This window comes from Desmodus rotundus, chromosome 9 (genome assembly GCF_022682495.2).
Source record: "Desmodus rotundus isolate HL8 chromosome 9, HLdesRot8A.1, whole genome shotgun sequence".
Classification (NCBI taxonomy): Eukaryota; Metazoa; Chordata; class Mammalia; order Chiroptera; family Phyllostomidae; genus Desmodus; species Desmodus rotundus.
Window position 1 is genome coordinate 66,377,917 of NC_071395.1, and position 21,784 is coordinate 66,399,700.

Consider the following 21,784-nt stretch of genomic DNA (forward strand, 5'->3'; position numbering starts at 1 on the left):
GGTCCACAGAGCAGGTGATTTTTAGAGAGAGGCTTGAGAATCGAGTGGTATTAAGGTGGCATGAAGTGGTGCCTCTCTGGGGAGGCACCTGTGGCAGGTACGAATCATAGTTCACATACTCAAGCATGCAATAAACACAACTTTATTTTCCATAGCTCAATTTATTTCAATTTTTATTGTCTTGTTATAAATAATATAATGCCTGTCATTAAAAAAATAATGGGAGGTGTATTGAAGTTTTGGGGAATCATGTCATCTGGTTACATAATATTTGCTGACATGGTTTTTTTCCTTGCACAGCCCCTTCTGGTCCAACAGGCATTTTCATAACTTCTATGCCACACCCGGCTCTCTGGGACCCATTTTGCAACTCTGTTACTAAGGCAGGTTTCAGGCAACTGTATGACACTGTATAACACTTGTCTACCCTGGCACGGCCTGCCGCCCTCCCTCCTTGGAGACTGACTGCCTTCATGGGGTTCTTCCTGGAAAAGGAGGCGGGAGACACCTCTGTGCTCTCATCTCCCTGCTCTCCTAGAGATGTTTGTTTCTCTCTGGGATTTCCTGGGGTGCATATCTTTTTCTCTACACAATGTAGAATTCAACAGTATGGTCAAACATTTTGACAATACTCACCCCCCCCCCAAAAAAAACCAACAAACCTTACAGTGTTTATTAAAAAAAGTTTTAATATGAAAAGTTTCAAATATACCAAGAAGTAGAGAGAATAACAATGAACCCTTATGTAGCTATGTCACACAATACCTACTGCTAGTGACATCATTCCATTTTTGAGAGATGGTTACATCTTTATCTTCAGAGATAAAGGTAAAGTGCCTTGGGGCAAAAGCTGGGTTTTTATCCCCTCCTGGTGAAACTTGGTCTTCGTGTCTAGGCAGAGAAATTAATTTAACTGAAATAATTTTTAAGAAGGTTAATTTTAGACAAGTCTATTAACTTACTTTCCCAACACTAACTCACTGACTAACGCTGAGCTTCCTGCCTTTTCTGCTTGTCTGCACAGGGGCCTGGGAGATAAAGTTATGTTTCCCATAGTGTCCCTCTTGGTGCAATGGTTGTAAGGAAACCTGGCTCTGAGGCCAACCAGGTAGCATTCCCCTGCATCGGGACTCCTCAGAGACCATTATATATAATCACAGAGTGTCACAGGCTTGACATGAATGATTATGCAAAACTCTAAGCCCAATTTCCAAGTGGCTCCACAATTTGACAAAATGATGTGGCCATTTATGAAATGCAAGCAAATGGGAGGAAATGGAGGGTATAGGATTTCTGCAGAAGTGACAGACTCATCCAAAGGCAAGCGCTCTTCCATTTGACAAATCATACAAAGCAGAAATTTTTACTCTGAATGAACCAGCCTCATAAAGTCTGAGTCTATGCCCAGCTGTCACTGGGAAGCATTTTGGATTCATTTTAACTGGTTGTGGCACATCGAACCTGAGGTTATTTGGGGTGGGATGAAATTGCACCTGTCCCCCACTCTCTTGGGAAGCAGTTCAAGGTGGAGGTAGGCTGCTCTGAACTCTCCAGCAGCTTGCCACTAGGTGGACATGCTGTACGTGGCCAGTATCCCCAGGACCAGTTTGCAGTAAAGAGTGTGAATTTATCCCAGATCCAAGAGTAATTCTAAGGGAAGCCTATAGAAGGAAGACAGAGCATTTAAATTAGCTAGCATGTACTGGGTACCCTGTTCTAAGTCACTTCACATACACGCCGAAGAAGGTGCATGTGCTCTGATGTGCAGGGCGAAGTTTAGTGAATGGCATTACTCAATGATGGCCGGCAGGTCACTCACTGAATGCATCAGGGAGGGATAGGCTTTGGTAGGGTCAAGTTAGGAGACTGGCTAATAAGCACTTCCGTAACCCTGATAAATTTCTGAGCATTTCTGAGCCTCAGTTTGCTTATCTATAAAACAATAATATAGAGTGGATGGTATTGCTCACATCTTTCCAAGACTTAAATTGTTAGCATTCTGTCATTTTAGACTATTTAGTATGTTCTTTCTCAACGTTGTTAATGAGGAACTCCTAGGCTGGGTTACTGCTTCTGTATGTAATGACATGGTTTTAAACAAGACAAGAAAACAAAACAAAACTAAACAAAACACAAGAAGGAATTCTCCCAGTATTGACATATTCTCTTTCTTATATGACCCAAGTTTGATGTGACAGTTGAAAGAGTTGTAGTTTTCAACTCCTGGCTCTTTGGTGGAACTTCAGGGAGCCAAGGCTCTTGAAGGCTAAGTGTCTTACTCAAAGTTACAACTACTGAGTGACAGAGCTGCCAGCATGTGGCATATATGTGGGACAACTTCTGTGGAATGCAACCCAGAGTTGTCTTTTGCTCTAACCAATAACCAAATCCTCCATCAACTGAAAAAATGCTTTGGCTTGATAAGATGCAACCATCCCTTTGGAGACACGGTCTCCTCATTACCCTTCCATTCTCATCCTCCAAATACAGGATCTCTGTTTCCGGTTTTATCTTTCAGGGCATCAGGGGTAAGAGGGTTATGAGAAGGACAAAAATATCCCCTGACTCTTGCGTGTTTCAAGGTACAAGGGAGACCACGTGCTCTGATTAATACATCCACCCACCTGGGAGACAGCCCTGTGGATCACTTTCTGAGTCTTTCAAATGTTCCTGTAAAACCGTAACTATAGGGAACAAAATGTGGTTTCTTTTCAGACTGGGAGGCTGGTAGTTATGCTCAATGGTGTGTGGTTTTAATTAATCTCCAGCATTTGAACGTTAGCCAGCCTAACGGGGACTCCTCCACCTAGTGGGTTATCTGTAGATGCTGAGCAGTTTTTGGATGCTCAATGTGAACTGAGAATTTTCTTTTGTCTTTTATAAATGCCTTTAGTGGGGATGGGAGGATTAGGGAATGCTAGTGACTTGATAACATCTTTAGAAACTGAGTAATGAGCCATTATGAAGACTAACAATAAATAAATGCATTTTCCATTCAGTGTCTCTGTGGCACTCCAGACAAGCATATGACTAGGAAAATGTAATGAAAGCAATTGTAACTCTTTTGGTGGAGAGGTAATTACAGTCTAGGGCTGCTTGACTGATGAAAATTACACTGCTTATAATAAATTGCCACACAGCTAAGTCTTTTCTGAAGTCTTTAGTATGATTTGTGTTTGTGCACTTACTTAAAACATCAGGGAACAATTTATAAACATGAGCTTTTTTGGACACTGCCGGGATCGGCATTTACGATTAGAGAGCCTGTTTAAGGTTTCCTGATTTATAGAGGATAGATCATATTTTCCCGACACTCTCATGGTCAATTACAGACCTGCATGGTGCATTTGGTAACTTGAAAGCAAATTTAATCATTCTGTTTTGTATTTATAAGCATGCCAAGTCAAGAAAACATTTTCTCTTCAACTGTGGAGAAAGATGTTTCAAAGACAACTCACTATTAATGGCACTGATGGGTTGCAATACTGTGCCTTGTTTGTCTTCCTCCAGTGTAAACGTTGGGAACTTCCTTATGGAAGGAGAGGGCTGAGTACCTGAGCCCCAAAGCCCTTGTCACAGGGAAGTTCAAGAAGGACAAATATGTTTAGTGTCGTTATTTCTAGACCACAGGAACCAGCGTGGTGCATCAGAAATCTCTGTGGACTGGAGGTCAGAGGGCATCTGTTCTAAGCCTGGTGCATTTAACAAGCTCCGTGATCTTGGGAAAATTCCTGTCTTTCTGGGCTTTAATTTTCTCATCTTTCAAATGAAGTTTGAATTATTTGGGGTCTAGGTCCCCTTGGATGAAAGATCAACAATTCTGTTCCAGCTCAGGGGTTCCCAACCCTGGCTGCCCCTCAGAAACACCTATGACAAATATTGAAGCCCAAGCCTCACTCTTAATTAATTAAACCAGAAGATCTGGGGGTGGGTCTTTATATATTAACAAATAAATGACACCACTCAGGTGATTGTAACAGGTAGCTGTGGTTGAAAGCTGTGCCTCATCTTTTTGAAATTTCTGAAAGCCTAATGGTTAGAACCAGGAGAGTCTCTGCCACAGAGCATTTGTTCTTGTCCTTCCTCAGAGGTCCCCAAAATGGAACCACCTTCTGCTGTCCCAACAGAAACAGGCTCAGGACCCATACTTGGCCTTCTTTCCACTTGGACACCTTAGACAGTAAGCGGATAAGGGAGTGGGTATGAGAGGAAGGCTGCTACAATAGGTTCTGGGTGGCTGGTTTTCACTGGAACCTTTCGAAAAGAGTCTCAGCATTCCACATTTCAGAGACTTGAGACCCACAGTGAAATCCAGACAAGCCAGGTGTAGAGTTGGGCCGGCCACTGAGCATTCAGCAGCAGTGATTCTCTGGTCCACCCCCACCCTCCAGGCCCTCCTGAGGAAAGTGATGCGTGGATGGGCTGGAGCCCACTAACACTGGCTCACAGGATTTGATGGTGCGCGTCTCTGCTCAAGGCTGTGTTTAGGGAATTCACATTGGTAGCTAGAATTCAGCCACTTTGGTGTATTTACACAACAGAAATTGGCAAATGCTACAAATTACCACATAAGCCAGTTGTTAAACATTTACCAGTTCCTTGCTGAATTGAAGTATTTAGATGATCTTCTGCCTTGGCAGCTGAGACCTTCTTATATACTACTGGGGGGTGGGGGAAAACCCAGAGTAAATATTTGTACATTAATTTTACCTCTGCTGGCAGGGAAGGCAATAGCATTTGAACTGTATTATGAAGTTGCCTGAGAGGGTGGGGCTGACCTTAAAAGAAATAGAAAGTGTGGTCTTTTCCATGGGCCAATTCAGTGTAATGGGATCTAAAACTCATAGTTGAAATCTAGACCAGTGGCTGTCCAAGTGTGGCCCTTGGATCGGCAGCAGTGGCATCACGTGGGAATTTGCTAGAAATGCAAATTCTTAGGTCTCAGCTCAGACCATATGAGTCAGAAACTGTGGGGTGGGGCTCAGCAATCTGTTTTAACAAGCCCTCCAAGTGGTGCTGATACAAGCTAGAGTTTTGAGAATGACTGTTCTAAAGGGGTACACAAGAGACCACAAAATGACGTGTAGTCAACATTCTACACTGGCAGAGTCAAATGGTTGTAACACAGTTTACATGGCCCACAAAATCTAAACAATTACTATCTGTCCCTTTGCAAAGTTTGCTGACCCCTGATCTGGGCCATTACATAGAGCACACACATGCATCCACATGTGCACGTCAGTGAGGGCTCCCCTGGAAAGTTCATAGAAGCCATTCATCATTAACTCTTGAGGGGTTGTCCTCACCTGCAGTCACCTCTCCTTCACCTCCCACTCTCTCCCCAAACCTCTGACATTTTTAACTTCCACAAAGCTATTCTTCCCAGGTCATAAAAAAATAAAACATTATCATTAAATTCAAGGAACACCTTCAAAAGTCCTTAACTCCCTCTCCTTTTCTGCATTTTTGGTCATTACCTCCATTTTGAAACTCTCTCTTTTATTAGCCTCCCTGACACTTTCCTATACTTTCTTGGTTTTCCTTTCCTTTATTGACAATTCTTTCACTGCCGGGAAGGGAAATCAGAAGACAGTTGTGTTTATGAAGTCTTGGAAGAGAGCCTGTTAAGAGGAGGGAGTGGTCAATAGTCTTGCAAGCTGTTCTTGGACAAGTAATGTGAGAAATGAAAAATCTCATTTTCTCAGGATTTGCCCTTTGCTGATATTACACCTTTGTGTCTATTTCACACATGCCAAAGGCTTCTATAACCTCTATCCAGGATTTCACACCCAGAGCTCCTCACTTCTCACTGGACATCTTGCAGATGACTATCTCACAAGCTGCTCAAACTTAACAGGTCTCCACTGAAGTCACTTCTTTTTCATTGTTCCCACTGCACTGAGTGGCACTATCTGTCCATTCACCCAAGTTAAAAATGAACCTGTTTTTGCAGGTTCTCTTTGCACAATTACAATGACCCAATAAAGTGTTCTGTTCACAGAAGCCACTTTCCTCTGAGTAACTTTCCTTTTCTTGCTCTCAACTTTTTAGTGAGTCACAAACTCAATACCTTCAAGAATTAGGAAACAGAGTCATCCAACAAGAGGATATGACCCTTGTAAACATTTATGCACCCAACATAGGAACACCTAAATATATAAAGCAAATCTTGATGAACACAAAGGGAGAGATAAGACATGGCCTCAAATGACACACTGGATCAGATGGATTGAACTGATATCTTCAGAGAACTTCAGCCCAAAGCAGCAGAATATATACTCTTTTCAAGTACACATGAAACATTTTCCAGGATAGACCACACATCAGGACACAAAACTCATCTCAATAAATTTAAGAAGATTGACATCATATCAAGCATCTTCTCTAACCACAATGGTATGAAACTAGAAATCAATTAATAAAAAAACTGAAAACCACTCATACACATGGAGGCTAAATAATATGTTACTAAACATATTATTGGTTGGTTTTATTTTCTCCTTTTGATCTCATCATTAACCAATGAATGGCTAATGATGAGATCAAAAGGAGAAATAAAAAGTTACCAGGAAACAAATGAAAGTGAGAACACACTACCCAAAATCTATGGAACACAGTGAAAGCAGCCCTAAGAGGGAAATTGGTAGCAATATAGGTCTACCTCAAAAAACAAGAAAAATCTCAGATAAATTATCAAACCACACACCTAAAAGAACTAGAAAGAAAGAAAGAAACAAAACCCAGAACAAGTAGAATGAAGGAAATAATAGAGATTAGAGTGGAAATAAATGACACGGAGACAAAAAAAAACAAAAAACAAAAAAAACAAAAACCAACCAACCAACCAAACAAACAAACAAAAAAACAAAGGATAATAAAATCAAGAGCTGGTTCTTTGAAAAGATAAAAAAGATTGATAAATGTCTAACCAGACTCATTAAGAAAAAAAGAAAAGAATCAAATAAATGAAATTAGAAATGAAAGAGAAACAGTAACAACTAACATCACAGAAATACATAGGATTGTAAAAAAAATTGGGTGAAATGGGTAAATTCTTAGAAATATAAAATCTTTCAAAACTGAATCAGGAAGAATCAGACAATCTGAATAGACAGATTACACCTACTGAAATTGAAGCAGTAATAAAAAAAAACCTCCCAACAAATAAAAGTCCTGGACAGGATGGCTTCACAGGTGAATTTTACCAAATAGTCAAAGAAGAACTAACACATATCTTTCTCAAATGATTCCAAAAAATTCAAGAGAAGACTCCCAAGCTCATTGTACGAGGTTGGCATTATGCTAAATCCCAAACCAGATAAAGACAATACATAGAAAGAAAATTATAGGCCAATATCCCAGATAAACACTGAGTAAAAAATATTAGCAAACTGGAACCAGCGATACATCAAAAAGATCATACAGCATGGTCAAGTGGGACTTATTCTGTGGATGCCAGGTTGTCACAATACCTGCAAATCAATAGATGGGACTCACCACATAAACAAAATGAAGGACAAAAACCACATGATCATGTTAATAGATGCAGAAAAAGCATTTTATAAAACCCAGCACACATTTTTGATAAAAACTCTCAAAAAAGTGGGATTAGAGGGAATATACCTCAACATATAAAGACCAAATATGACAAACCCACAGCCAAATATTACTCAACATGGAAAAGTGAAAAGCATTTCCCTTAAAATTGGGAACAAAACATGAATGTTTGCTTTCATCACTCTATTCAACATAGTTTTGGAAGTCCTAGCTGCAGCAATCAAACAAGAAGAAGAAATAAAAGGCATCCAGATTGGAAAGGAAGATGTAAAACAGTCCTTATTTACACATGACATAATACTGTATAGAGAGAACCCTAAAGATTCCACACACACACAAACTACTAGAATGTGATCAATGCATTCAGTAATGCAGCAAGATACAAAATAAATATTTAGAAATCAGTTGCATGTTTATACATCAATTTCAGAAAGGAAAACTAAGAAAACAACCCTATTTACAATTGCTTTGAAATAATATCTAGGAATAAATTTAACTAAGGATGTAAAAGACCTGTACTTGGAAAATTATAAGACTGTGAATAAAGAAAATGAAGAAGATACAAATAAGTGAAAGCATATACCATGATCTTGTATAGGAAGATAGGGCATTTTAACATTATTAAAATGTCCATCCTACCCAAAGCACTTTATAGATTCAATGCAATTCTTATCAAGATACCAATAGTGTATTTCACAGAACTAGAGCAAATATTCCAAATGCTTATGTGGAAGCATAAAATACCTTGAATAGTCACAGCAATCTTGAGAATAAAGAATAAAGTTGGAGGAATAATGCTTTCTGATATTAAAATATAGTACAAGGACACAGTAATTAAAACAGTATGGTACTGATATTTAAAAAGACATATAGATCAATGGAACAGAATAGAGAGCCCAGAAATAAACCCTTGCCTTTATGACCAATTAATATTTGACAAAGGAGGCAAAAAAAATACAATGGGGTAAAAATAGTCTATTCAAAAAATGATGCTGGGAAAACTGGAGAGATGTGCAAAAAAAATGAAACTAGACCACATTTTTATGCCATACACAAGAATAAACTCAAAATGGATTAAAGATTTAAATATAAGACTTGAATCTAGAAAAATCCTAAAAGAAAAGATAGGCAGTGAAATCTCAGACATTTCTCTTAGCAATATTTTTTTGATATATATCCTCAGACAAGGGAAACAAAAGAAAAAATAAACAAATGGAACTACTTCAAATTAAAAAGTTTTTGTATAGCAAAGAAACCCATCAGCAAAATGAAAAGACAACCCACTGCATAGAAGAACATATTTGCCAATTATAAATCTCATAAGGGGTTAATATACAAAGTTTATAAAGAACCCAAAACAACCCAACCCAACCAAAAAACCCCTCAAACACTCCAATAGAAAATGGGCCAAGGGCCTGAACAGACACTTCTCCAAAGAGAATATACAGATGGCCAATGGACATGTGAAAAGTTGCTCACTGTCACTAATCATCAGAGAAATGCAAATTAAAATCACAATGAGGTATCACCTTACACCTGTTAGAATGGCTATCATCAATAAATCAACAAACAAGTGTTGGTGAGGATGTGGAGAAAAGGGAACCCTTGTGAACTATTGGTGGGAATGCAGAGTGGTGCAACCACTGTGAAAAGCAGTGTGGAGTTTCCTCAAAAAATTAAACTGCCTTATGACCTAGCAATTCCCTTCTGGAAATATATCCAAAGAAAACCCAAACAATAATTCAAAAGAATATAGGCACCCCAGCCAAGATGTAGAAGCAGCCCCAGTGCCCATCAGCAGATGAGTGGATATAAAAAGCTGGATACATTTACAATGCAATACTACTCAGCTTTAAAAAAAGAAGGCAATCTGGACTTCCGGCCAAGATGGAGGCATAGATGGAGGCATAGGAGACTGTGCCTCCTTGCACAGCCAAAAGAAGGACAACAATTTAAAAACAAAAAACAACCAGAATAGCCAGAAAATTGAACTATATGGAAGTCCGACAACCAAGGACATCAACATGCATCCAGACCAGTAGAAGGGGCAGAGACGGGCAGCCGGGGCAGAGAGAACTTGCAGCAAGGCGGCAGCTGGTGGACCCAGCGAGGTGGCGGATTGTGGAACAGGGCAGGCCAGGCTGCAGCTAGCAGACCCCATAATGTGGTGGCTGGCAGACCCTGGCCCCACATTCGCTCATAGATAAACCAGGAGGAATGGCGGGGGAGCAAAGTAGACCACGTAACCCAGGGCTCCAGCACAGGGAAATAAAGCCTCAAACCTCTGATTGAAAACACCCATGGGGGTTGAGGTGGCAGCAGGAGAAACTTCCAGCCTCACAGAACAGTTCATTGGAGAGACCCACAGGGGCCTAAAGTGTGCACAAGCCCACCCACTTGGGAAGCAGCACCAGAGGGGCCCAATTTGATTGTGGGTAGCGGAGGGAGTGACTCAAATCTGGCAGAGAGTGGAATAAGCGCCATTGCTCCCTTTTGGCCCCTTCCTCCCATACAGCATCACAGAGCAGCGACCAGCGTTACCCTCCCCAGGTGAACACCTAAGGCTCTTTACATAACAGGCATGCCAAGACAAAAAATATGGCCCAAATGAAAGAACAGATCAAAGCTCCAGAAAAAATACAACTAAGCAACGAAGAGATAGCCAAACTATCAGATGCACAGTTCAAAACACTGGTAATCAGGAAGCTCACAGAATTGGCTGAATTTGGTCGCAAATTAGATGAAAAAATGAAAGTTATGCTAGGAGAAACAAAGGAAAATGTACAGGGAACCAATAGTGAGGCGAAGGAAACTGGGACTCAAATCAAGGGTGTGGACCAGAAGGAAGAAAGCAACATCCAACCAGAAAAGAATGAAGAAACAAGAATTCAGAAAAATGAGGAGAGGCTTAGGAACCTCCAGGACATCTTGAAATGTTCCAACATCGGAATTATAGGGGTACCAGAAGGAGAAGAGGAAAAACAAAAAATTGAAAACTTATTTGAACACATAATGAAGGAGGACTTCCCAAATCTGGTAAAGGAAATAGACTTCCAGGAAGTCCAGGAAGCTCAGAGAGTCCCAAAGAAGTTGGACCTGAGGAGGAACACACCAAGGCACATCATAATTACATTACCCAAGATTAAAGGTAGGGAGAGAATCTTAGAAGCAGCAAGAGAAAAGGACACAGTTACCTACAAAGGAGTTCCCATAAGACTGTCAGCTGATTTCTCAAAAGAGACCTTACAGGCAAGAAGGGGCTGGCAAGAAGTATTCCAAGTCATGAAAGGCAAGGACCTACATCCAAGATTACTGTATCCAGCAAAGCTATCATTTAGAATGGAAGGGCAGATAAAGTGCTTCTCAGATAAGGTCAAGTTAAAGGCGTTCATCATCACCAAGCCCTTATTATATGAAATGTTAAAGGGACTTATCTAAGAATAAGAAGATAAAACATATGAACAGTAAAATGACAACAAACTCATAGTTATTAACAACCAAACCTAAAACAAAAACAAAAGGAAACTAAGCAAACGACTAGAACAGGAACAGAACCACAGAAATGGAGATCACATGGAAGGTTATCAGCAGGGGAGTGAGTGGGAGAGAGGGGGGAAAGGTACAGAAAGTAAGTAGCATAAATGGTAGGTAGAAAATAGACAGGGGGAGGGTAAGAATAATGTAAGAAATGTAGAAGCCAAAGAACTTATATGTATGACCCATGGACATGAACTATAGAGGGGGAATGTGGGAGGGAGGGGGTGGGCAGGATGGAGTGGAGTGAAGGGGGGAAAATGGGACAACTGTATTAGCATAATCAATAAATATATTAAAAATAAATAAATAAATAAATAAAAAAGAAGGAAATCTGACCTTTTGTGGCAGCATGGATGGACTTGGAGAGTATTATGCTAAGTGAAATAAGCCAGTCAGAGAAGGACAAATATCATATGATCTCATTTATATATGGAATCTAATGAACAAAATAAACTAACAAACAAAATAGAAACGGACACATAGATATAGAGAACAGACTGACAGGTATCAGAGGGGAGGTGGGGTTTGGGGCTGTGTAATAAGGTGAAGGGATTAAGAAAAAAACAAACAAAACTTATAGGCACCGACAACGGCACCGTGATTATCAGAAGGAAAGGTGAGTGTGGGGTTGTAGACAAGGGTAAAGGTGGGTAAATGGTGATGGAAGGGAACTTGACTCCAGGTGGCAAACACAATACAATATACAGATGATGTATTATAGAATTGTGCCCCTGAAGCCTATATAATTTTATCAACCAATGTTGCCCCAATACGTTCAATAAAATTTTTAATAAGTATTAGGAAAGGAAAAACCCACAGTGAGTAGTGGGAACTGCAATGGAGAGTGTATATGTCTTCTTCCCCACTCCCTCCAAACTATGTACATTATTTAAATTTTAAATTCTGTTTGGCCAAATATAAAACATCTACATGTTGAACTTATCTTTCAGGCTCAGTTTATGGCCCCATTTAAAATGAAAGCTTAAGGTGCCCTCTCGATGCAAGAGGTAAGTTAAATAACTTAGCTTATAATATTCATGCTATTTTGTCAATTATCTGTTAAGGTCAAAGTTTTTCCCATGTCCTTGGTATTCTATAAAATGATTTGGAATGGTGGCATAGTAGGTATGTGACATAGCTTATTAAATAATTTAGATCCTTACTGCATATTTTTCCTATGTGCTCAGCATGTCTCAAATAAAAGTCACCCTCCTTGTAAATATTTCCATGAGACCAAATCTTTAGAATTAAAAGGGTCAGGGGTTACGTGTACTCACATGAGTCTGGCACTTATGCTAAATTATTCTCTAGAAAAATGATTCCAATTCATATCTGCGTCAGGCTGATATGAGAGTGCCTGTCGTCTTATTTAGAAACTCTGGGTATTCTCATTTAACAATATGGGCATGTATTGCTTCCATATGCCTTTCTTCTATTACCGTTTAAACTGAACACACGGTTCTCACTTTAGGTCCTGTAGGAACAGACCTGAGATTGGCTGACTGCAGTGTCTCTGTGGGTGGTGGCCCCGGGCAATCCACTTGAAGAGTGAGTGGAACAGGACCAGGCGGAGGAGAAGCTGAATGATGAACTGGGTCACCTTTGGAGTTGTCTTGACTCAAGGCAAGGGGGCCCGTTCTTGGTAACCTGCCCTTTGACCAGCTGTTAGGTGCAGCTGTCCCAGGGGAGGGACACTGTTGTGGGACAGACAACTACTTTTGCTGGAAGTAGGTCTAGAAAGAGTCCCCAGCAGCCACCACTCCCTGGGCGTGGGCTCTGTGGGCTGGATGGACCACAGCAAACTTCACGCACAACCCCTTTGCTCATTGACAGGTGTGGGATTTGGCATAGAATAAGCATAACATATGTTTGAATAAATCACTGAATTTCTCTTTTTTCTCTTGTTCATGACTTTACCCATGCTTTCCTGTTGCCATATTTATCTGTTTTCTCATTTCTTTGCAAAGTGCTAGTTGCACTTTACACAGTAACTCTTCATCATATAGTGAAATATTTTCTTCTACTTGCCATTTGCCTTTTGATTTCATTATTTTTATTTCTGTCAAACATGGACCTTTATGATTGGAGTCCAATCTATCCAACCCTTTTCCTTTTTGCTTGCATGTTTAGAAAATCTTTACAACCCATAGATCAGAGAATACTTCTCTGTATTTTTTCAGGCTCTTTTTAGGTTTTATTTCTTACATTTAACTCTTCAACCCATCTGGAAATTATTTCATTTTAAAGCATGAGGTAGAAATCTAACTTAATTTTTTTCTCTACGAAGATCTCTTTCTATCACTTCAAGGGATGTGGATTTTATTTGGAAGCTGACGGGGCATCCCTAAAGGAAGCCGAATAGAACAGAGTGGTGATCAGTTTCGCTCTAGGAAGGGCTCCCAGCGCGGTGCCACCTGGATGCGTGCAGATGTTTCTGGGTAGTGGCCTTCCTGCCTCTCCCATCACACAGTGTACGGCTTTCTCCACCTTCCCGGAAGGCTGGCTTTGCCTTTCGGTGATTAAAGCAGGATCAACTGACATGTGTTCAGGAGTGCATCAGAGAAACCCATCATGAATTTGCTACAATTCAGCACTTGCCAGAAGCTGGCTGGAGACATTTGATGTGTGTAAGAGACCATTGAGGGCTCATGTTAAACATCGATTCATCTACATCCTTTGAGCTCAAGCCTGGTATTGAGTTAGCTTTTCAGAAAACCTGTGTCTGGTCCATATTATCTCAGTCCCCTTCAGTAATGTTTCTACTCCGTTAAGATTTAATGCTATTTCCCTTGCTTTTATCTAAGGGCCATGCAAGAAACATCCATTTTGGGAACCTTTCTGTATCTTTCATAAAAACACATGGCAGCTGGGGCTTGGTTTTTCTTTGTTCAAAGAAAATATTTTACATGTGTTTTAAGATTAAAATTTATCTCAAATTCTTTTTGGAATTTATAACCAACAAATACACAAATTAACAATTAGAGAGCATCTAAGAGAACTTCAGAGAGATATTTTGAACATTGGGTGAGCCCTCCCTTAGTCATTTTGGGGGGCTATTACAGAATAACACAGCCTGGGGGATTAAACAACAAACATCTAACCCTCTCCTTCTGGAGGCTGGAAGTCCAAGATCAAGGTGCTAGCAGACTTGGTGTCCAGAGAGAGTCCTCTTCTTGGTTGACAGGTGTCTATCTTCTTATTGTACCCTTACCTCTGTGACAGAAAAATGATCCCTCTCCTGTCTCTTCTAATAAAGAACATTTATGAGGGCTCTGTCCCCATGACCTAATTACCCCGAAGGCCCCTCCTTCAAGTGTCATTATGTTAAGGGTTAGGATTTCAACATATGAATCTGGGTTGCAGGGGACACAACATTTAGTGTATAAATCCTTTGGGTCTGGTCCTACCAAGGATTCCAGAATTACACAGGTTGGGTCTGCTTAGAAGGCAAGGAAGGGGGTCCTATATTGGTGGTGGTCAAAGGTCCATCTGTTCATCTCATTCGACCTCTCTCACTATTTTTCTTTTAATTCTCACCTGAGGATATGTTTTTATTGATTTTTAGGGAGAAAGAGAGAGAGGAAGAGAGAGAGGGAGAAAGAAACATTGATGTGAAAGAGAAACATTAATCGGTTGTCCCCCAGGAGTGCCCTGACTAGGGATTGAACCCACAGCCCAGGTATGTGCCCTAACTGGGGATTGAACCTGCAACCTTTTGGTGTATGGGACGATACTCCAGCCAACTGAGCCACCCAGCCAGGGCCGGCCTCTTTCACTTTTACTGAAGTCTGATTCCATTTTGACAGGTCACATCCCACGTGATCCCAGAACCCTGTACTGTCTCATAGGCATTCATAGGGTAATGTAATTTCTTGTCCACTTAGTAAAGCCTCTTCTAGGTTATGAACTCCAAGAGAGTGGGGCCTCTCTCACCCATGGGTCTCTCCTTAAAATAGCAGGTGTTTAAGAGCATTTGTTGAATCAGCTGGCATCAGCTCTGGCTGTAAAATAGCAGGTGTTTAAGAGCATTTGTTGAATCAGAAAGTGGGCAAGAGGTTGAAAATTGGATGCAGGGGAGTCTAGAGATCAAACTTTAAACTGTAATTAAAAAGGAAAATGATCAAAGACATTTTTGTAATGCCTTGGGATCAATAAAATATTTTTAATCATCATTTCATTCCTTCATTTCTTCATTCATTCCTTTATTTTATCATTTATTCCTTCATACTCTCATACTATCACTCTTTCCTCATTCTTTTTCAATTCATTCACAAAGTAACTTTTTTTTTGTCCTCTCTACGCCAACCACTCTGAGAAGCTTATTTGACATCTCTAACACAGGGTTCAGCAGATAAAGTCTCATGGGACAAATTCAGCCTACTGCCTGTTGTCATATAGTCCCTGAACTAAAAATAGCTCTTACATTTTTAAATGGTTGTTAAAAAATGAAAAGAATAACGTTTTGTGACTCAAGATATTTAGATGAAATTCAAATGTCAGTTGTCCATAAATAAAGATCCACTGGAGCACGGCCTGGCCCATTTGTTCACAAGGATTGCCTAGGGCTGTTTCCACGGATATAATGGTTAATTACATGTGTCCACTTGACTGAGCTCATGGCTGCCCACAGAGCTGGTAACACGTGATTTCTGGATGTGCCTGTGAGGTGTCCTGGGGAGACTCTGTCAGGAAGGTCACCCTCACCAGTCGGGACTGACATCATCCAATTCACTGAGGCCCAAAGGGACAAAACTATTAAGGAAGTGCAAATCCTCTCTCTCTCTTCTTGAGCTGTGACATCCATCTTTTCTTGCCTTCAGACCTTGGACCCTGGTTCTCAGGCCTTTGCACTTAGATGGACTTATACCACTGGTTTCCCTGGCTCTCTAGTTTGCAGATGGCAGATTGTGGGACTTTTCAACCTGCATAACCTCGTGAACCAGTTGTCATAATAAATCTCCTTTTACAAGGGGGAACCCCCAGAAAAGAAATTGTCTTCTGGAAGGCAGGCCCCTTATATACAGGCTTGTCCCACTAGGTGAGTATTCTAGGAACACATCTGTATCAGTGCCCTAGCTGGCGTTGTTGTGAGAGGCTGTGTTTGGCTTCAGTGAACTTTATTTTTGTAGACTCTTTCAACACATTTGCCCATTTCATGGTGGGTGATTTACAGGTGCACCTGCCCACACAGCACTGAGTGTTTAGCAGTTTTTCACAAAAAAACCAGCATGACCCCTGTGCCCCACCCTCCCTATTCACCTAATTTTGCTCCAGGCGACTTTTTTGTTTCCCCAATGAAAAAAAGTCCTCAAAGGGAAATGTCTTGCTGATGTGGAAGAGGTGAAACAAAAAACATCAGAAGCACAAAAAGGTATCAATATCAAACAGTTCAAAAACTGTTTTGAGCAATGGAAAAAACGTCTCGGTAGATGTATTGCATCAAACAGTGGGTATTTTAAGGTGACTGAAGTTTAAACATGGAAGACTAAATACACAATTTTTAATAAATAAGTTCTGTTTTTGGCTCCCCTTTCACATATCTGTCTATGTATCTCCTATTGGTTCTGTTTCCTGGAGACCCCTGACTAAGGCACAGGCCAATGGCAGAGCTGAGGGGTCATGAAAGAGACTGTGTGGTCTGTAAAGCCTAAGGTATTTATTCTCTGGGTATTTATAGGAAATGTCTGCTGACCCCTGCTCCAACACAAGACATGCACACTCAGAATACAGGGCACATGCTCCTGATGTCCTGACTCTGAAGGGGGAGGGCGGGATGGCAGGAATGACAAGCCAGGGCAAGGAGCACCTCTACGCAAGTGGGGTGTGGTTGGGGTTTGCATATGCTATGAGTCAGGCAGGCAACGGGTCGGGGGAGGAGAGTGAGCCAGCTGATGCCACTCAGGTAAGTACAAGATCAAGTTCAAGAAGGCAGCTGAAGCAAGAATGGCCTAGAAGCATGTAGGTAAACAAGTGTTGCGCTGTGAGATGCAGAGGATCAGTCTGAGGTAGCCAAGGAACTGCTACCTCATTCCTACAGCAGAAGCTCCATTTTCCCATCCATTCCCCAGGGTTTGAGTGGGCAAGACTTTGAAGCCTGGGATGGTGGTCCAGTGTGCAGCCTCCTCTTTGGTAAAGCAGGGCTAGAGTTGGGGGTGGAGAGGGCAGGCATCCAGGCAAGTTCATTCACTACCAAAATAGAGGGAGGGACTTCTTGGAAAGATATGAAAGCAGAATGTACAACAAAAGGAAATGTACTGAAGCTATTAACAAGCACCTCCACTGACTTCTGTCTTAGGATTGGTAAAGTACTTATCTTTTTGGCATTTTGAATGCACTAATGCAAACATGAAGTATATGTTGCAGGAAGGAAAAAAATAATGAGGTGGCACTTGGTTCAACTCTTGATTTCATACAACATTGCTTTATGTTGCAACACTGCAATTTGTTAGTGAAAATCTCTGTAAAGAACTCTGACATTCCTTTGCAGTCTGAGAGAACAAAATCTCATCAATGCTTTTGAGAAGGTTATTGATTTTCGTCCCGTTTCTCCCTGGCAGATCAAGAAAACTGAGTTAGGCATGTTAATGGAGTAGAAGCCAGCATGTTAAATACAGGTGGTTCTGCACCATTAACCTCATGATGTCAAGATGCTTTATTTTCACACTGGTGTAGTCCAAATGCTCCCTTAAATAAGAGGGAACTGGAACCAATAGCTGCAATTTCACATGGGAGGACTTTTTAGGCCATCATGTATTTTCAATTGTGAATGGCTTTATTCTGCTTAAATATTCCAAAAAAGGGAAGCACAGCTTTTTATAGAATATGGGTTCTTCCAAAGATGTCTTTGATGTATAACATTAACACATTGATGCAAACTCTTTCAGTATTTAGGAAGTTGTGTAAAAGAGAATGGGGGTAGAGCCATTTTTATTCTAATAGAAAATAACAGAAATAAGGAAACTACACAGAAATATATTTCAATCAGCTTAGTGAATCTTGTCTCTCTTTACTGTTGTGAACAGGTAAGAAAAAGGAAGAATAAAACCATAGAGAAGGAGCCAGCACCTGTCCATTGCTCACCACTGTGCTTTCTACCCTCCCCTGGTCACCAGAGAAAAGGACAAACAAGGCTTGTGCTCCAGAGGCTGTGTCCTCACAGTTACGACAGTCCGGGAGACAGCCTGCCTCTTGGATATCAAACTTGGTTTCTATAACTTGGTCTGATCTCTGAACCTTCAGCCTAGTGATTCCTAGCTGGCTCTATTCAAAGCTCCTGATCTGAGTTTATTTCCCTCCTCTTAGCTGCTGCTGCTGCTGCTGCTGATGATGATGATGATAAAGCAACCGCCTCAGCCAGGTGTTGGGCCTGGGAGGAGAAGTGTCCTGTTTGAAGACCTCCTTGAAGTCTCCCTCTTTTATCAGCAGCTGTGTCCTGGTGAGATTGCTACCCCTCCTTGGCATGAGAGGGACCACTGGGGGTTCTGGGAGTAGTGTATTCAATAACAGTGTGCAGATTTAGTGTGGACGCTTCCACACAGGTGTGGCCTCACATCTGGCAAATAGCCAAGAGCTTTGACTTGATGTTTTTCATTAGTGACCAGGTGACTTCTTGGGGCTGGTCAGGTCAACCTTTCAGCCCGCAGGTCAATGGAGAGTCTCTCTTTTAAATATTCTAAAAAATAAAATAAAATAAATTAAAAAAATAAATATTCTCTCTACCTTCTTTCTTATTTTCTTATCTCCAGGCTGCCCCTTTCAGGTAAGAGCTGGGGGCCAGCACATCAGCCCCCCTTCCTCCATACTCCCACATGTGGGTGTCTTCTCATCGCCTCCCTCCTGCCGAGTTCCTCAGTCTCCATCTTGCTTATCACTCTTTTTTTCCCCCTTACTTTTTCCATCCTCTCAAAGTGATGTTCTTTTTGGCATTATTGGTCCTCATTTATTCTCTAGTGATTTCTGTCTCACAGTCAAGAACAAGTTTTTTTTTTTTTTTTTTTTTTTTTTTTTATTGTTATGCAATTACAGTTGTATGCCTTTTCTCCCCATCCCTCTACCCCACCCCAGGTGAACCCACCTCCCTCCCCCCTCTCCACCCTCCCCCTTGGTTTTGTCCATGTGTCCCTTATAGTAGTTCCTGTAATACCCTCTTCCCACTATCCCCGCCCCCACCCCCCACCCCCGCCCTGGCTATTGTTAGATTGTTCTTAACTTCAATGTCTCTGGTTATATTTTGTTTGCTTTTTTCTTCTATTGCTTATGTTCCAGTTAAAGGTGAGATCATATGGTACTTGTCCCTCACTTCCTGGCTTATTTCACTTAGCATAATGCTCTCCAGTTTCATCCATGCTGTTGCAAAGGGTATAAGCTCCTTCTTTCTCTCTGCTGCGTAGAATTCCATTGTGTAAATATACCATAGTTTTTGGATCCACTCGTTTGCTGATGGGCACTTCGGTTGCTTCCAGTACTTGGCTATTGTAAATTGTGCTGCTATGAACATTGGGGTGCATAGGTTCTTTTGGATTGGTGTTTCAGTGTTCTTAGGGTATAATCCCAGCAGCGGAATTACTGGGTCAAAGGGCAGTTCCATTTTTAGTTTTCTGAGGAAATTCCATACTGTTTTCCACAGTGGCCTCACCAGTCTGCATTCCCACCAACAATGCACAAGGGTTCCCTTTTCTCCGCATCCTCTCCAACATTTGTTTGTGGATTTGTTTATGTTGGCCATTCTGACTGGTGTGAGATGGTACCTCATTGTGGTTTTAATTTGCATCTCTCTGATGGCTAGTGATGCTGAGCATCTTTTCATATGTCTCTGGGCCCTCTGTATGTCTTCCTTGGAAGAACAAGTTTTTTTTTCCCTAGAAATTTTCACTTTTGACATCTTTGCTTTTGGCAAAGTTTACTTACTTGCCATATGGGGTGAGGGAAAGGCCAACAGAAAGGTTTGGGGAGCAGGTTGGTTGGTGTTCGTTTAATGAACATCGCACACATCCAGGGACTTCTTTGTGATATTTTAATAGGTAATTTTTGTAGAAAAGAATAAAATTGAAGAGATGACGTGATACCTAATTTTTGTCTTGACATTGACTTAACCAGTTAGGATACATAATAGTCTGAAGGGCCCTCCCAAATGCTGTCCTCCCGTTCAGCACCGTGGCTGTTCCGTTGCTCTGCAGGGCACATCCAGGGACCAATTTCCATCTTTCTTACCACTACCTCTTCCAACCTGTTTTCTTCATGTATTTTTCTCAGCCTTTGGATGAAATCCCAGAAAGTTCCAGACTTTTTTGGCCACTTCTCTTTGGGTAGTAATGATAATATAACCCAGGCCAGTCTAACATCAAAACTCTGGGCTCTTAATCAATTTAAAATTTCTTCCCTCCCTCTTCCCGCACCATCTTGGCTAGGAAGTTTGCTGTAGGAGAGGAGACAGGCCCAGCTTCTTCCCCACTTTCTCTCACTACCTGCTCTTACAATTAGTAGCTGGGGTGGTACTGAGCTTAAAGGAGAACGGTGCTGTTCTATGGAAGTGGTACTATTTTACCTGGCGTAGGTACACTCTGCCTGTGGCACAGTGAGCACTTTGGTATCTTTTGCTTATGCAGTTTTTGAAAGGGGGTTTCTTTAGAGACCACCTCTATGCTGCTGAGGTCTTCTGCCTGCAGTCCCCTTGACTAGGTTGATACCTCATTTACCTGGCTGCTCGGACTCCTGGCTTTTGTTGGTCCACTTCTCTATTGGGGTCATCTTGCTCCTCCAGTTTTCTTAGGTGGGGTCCATTTGAAAACTACTTGTGGCTGATTCCCTTCCAAAAGGATCTCACATGACCCAAATCAACATGTGTGTGTCCTTATCCCAAATGCTGAAATAACAAACCATTCCTAATGCAGTTCTTTCCACTCTTCTGCCTGCACCAGGGCCATTACCTTTACTTCTTCCTTGGGTGTGAGGCATGCGCCAGGCCTTGTGTCCCCAAATTCTATGGGAAAAAGTCAAGTCTCTGATTATTCTTCTGAAGTTCACATCACCACATAAGGGAAGGAAAGAACATTCTATTTCTCTCCCCCTTGGGTAACACAAAACAAAAATTACCCTTGCTAATCTTTATACTCTAATCTTATAAATCAGCCTTTGAGCCACTGATAACCTTGGGGTAGGTGGTGGGATAACGCAGGCATAATAATTTTGGGCTATTACATCCCTTTTACCAGTCTTGTGTAGATAGTGGAGTACTTCACTATATAAAGTGGATGGGGGTGGTGCTTGGCACCTATTTTTCTTGCCTTGAAGGCCTCTTGATTCCAAGTCTCCCTGGATGTCACATGATGGCCAGCCCAATGACATACCCTCACACGCTCTCCTTCTGCTACCACCTCACAGCCTCTATCCTCACGCTTATCCCAGCTGTTGTATTGCCTCTTTAGAGGAGGCCTTATGACTTTGCTTTGGGCTCTGCTTTCTGGGGAAGCCAGGGAAAAATAACTAGTGAGTGGGAAACTCTGATTGATGCTATGCAGAACACAAAGTAGAAAAGGCATCATGGTTTCCCTTAAACTTGTTTGGCTGTGAAAATACTTATGAGGTTACCTGCAGTTGCGGGAAGCACAGTAGGTGGAAACGGTGCGTGGACAGTGTCTCCCTAGGCCAGTCTTGGCCATCCATTGTAATTCTTTCCATTGTGTTTCCTCTG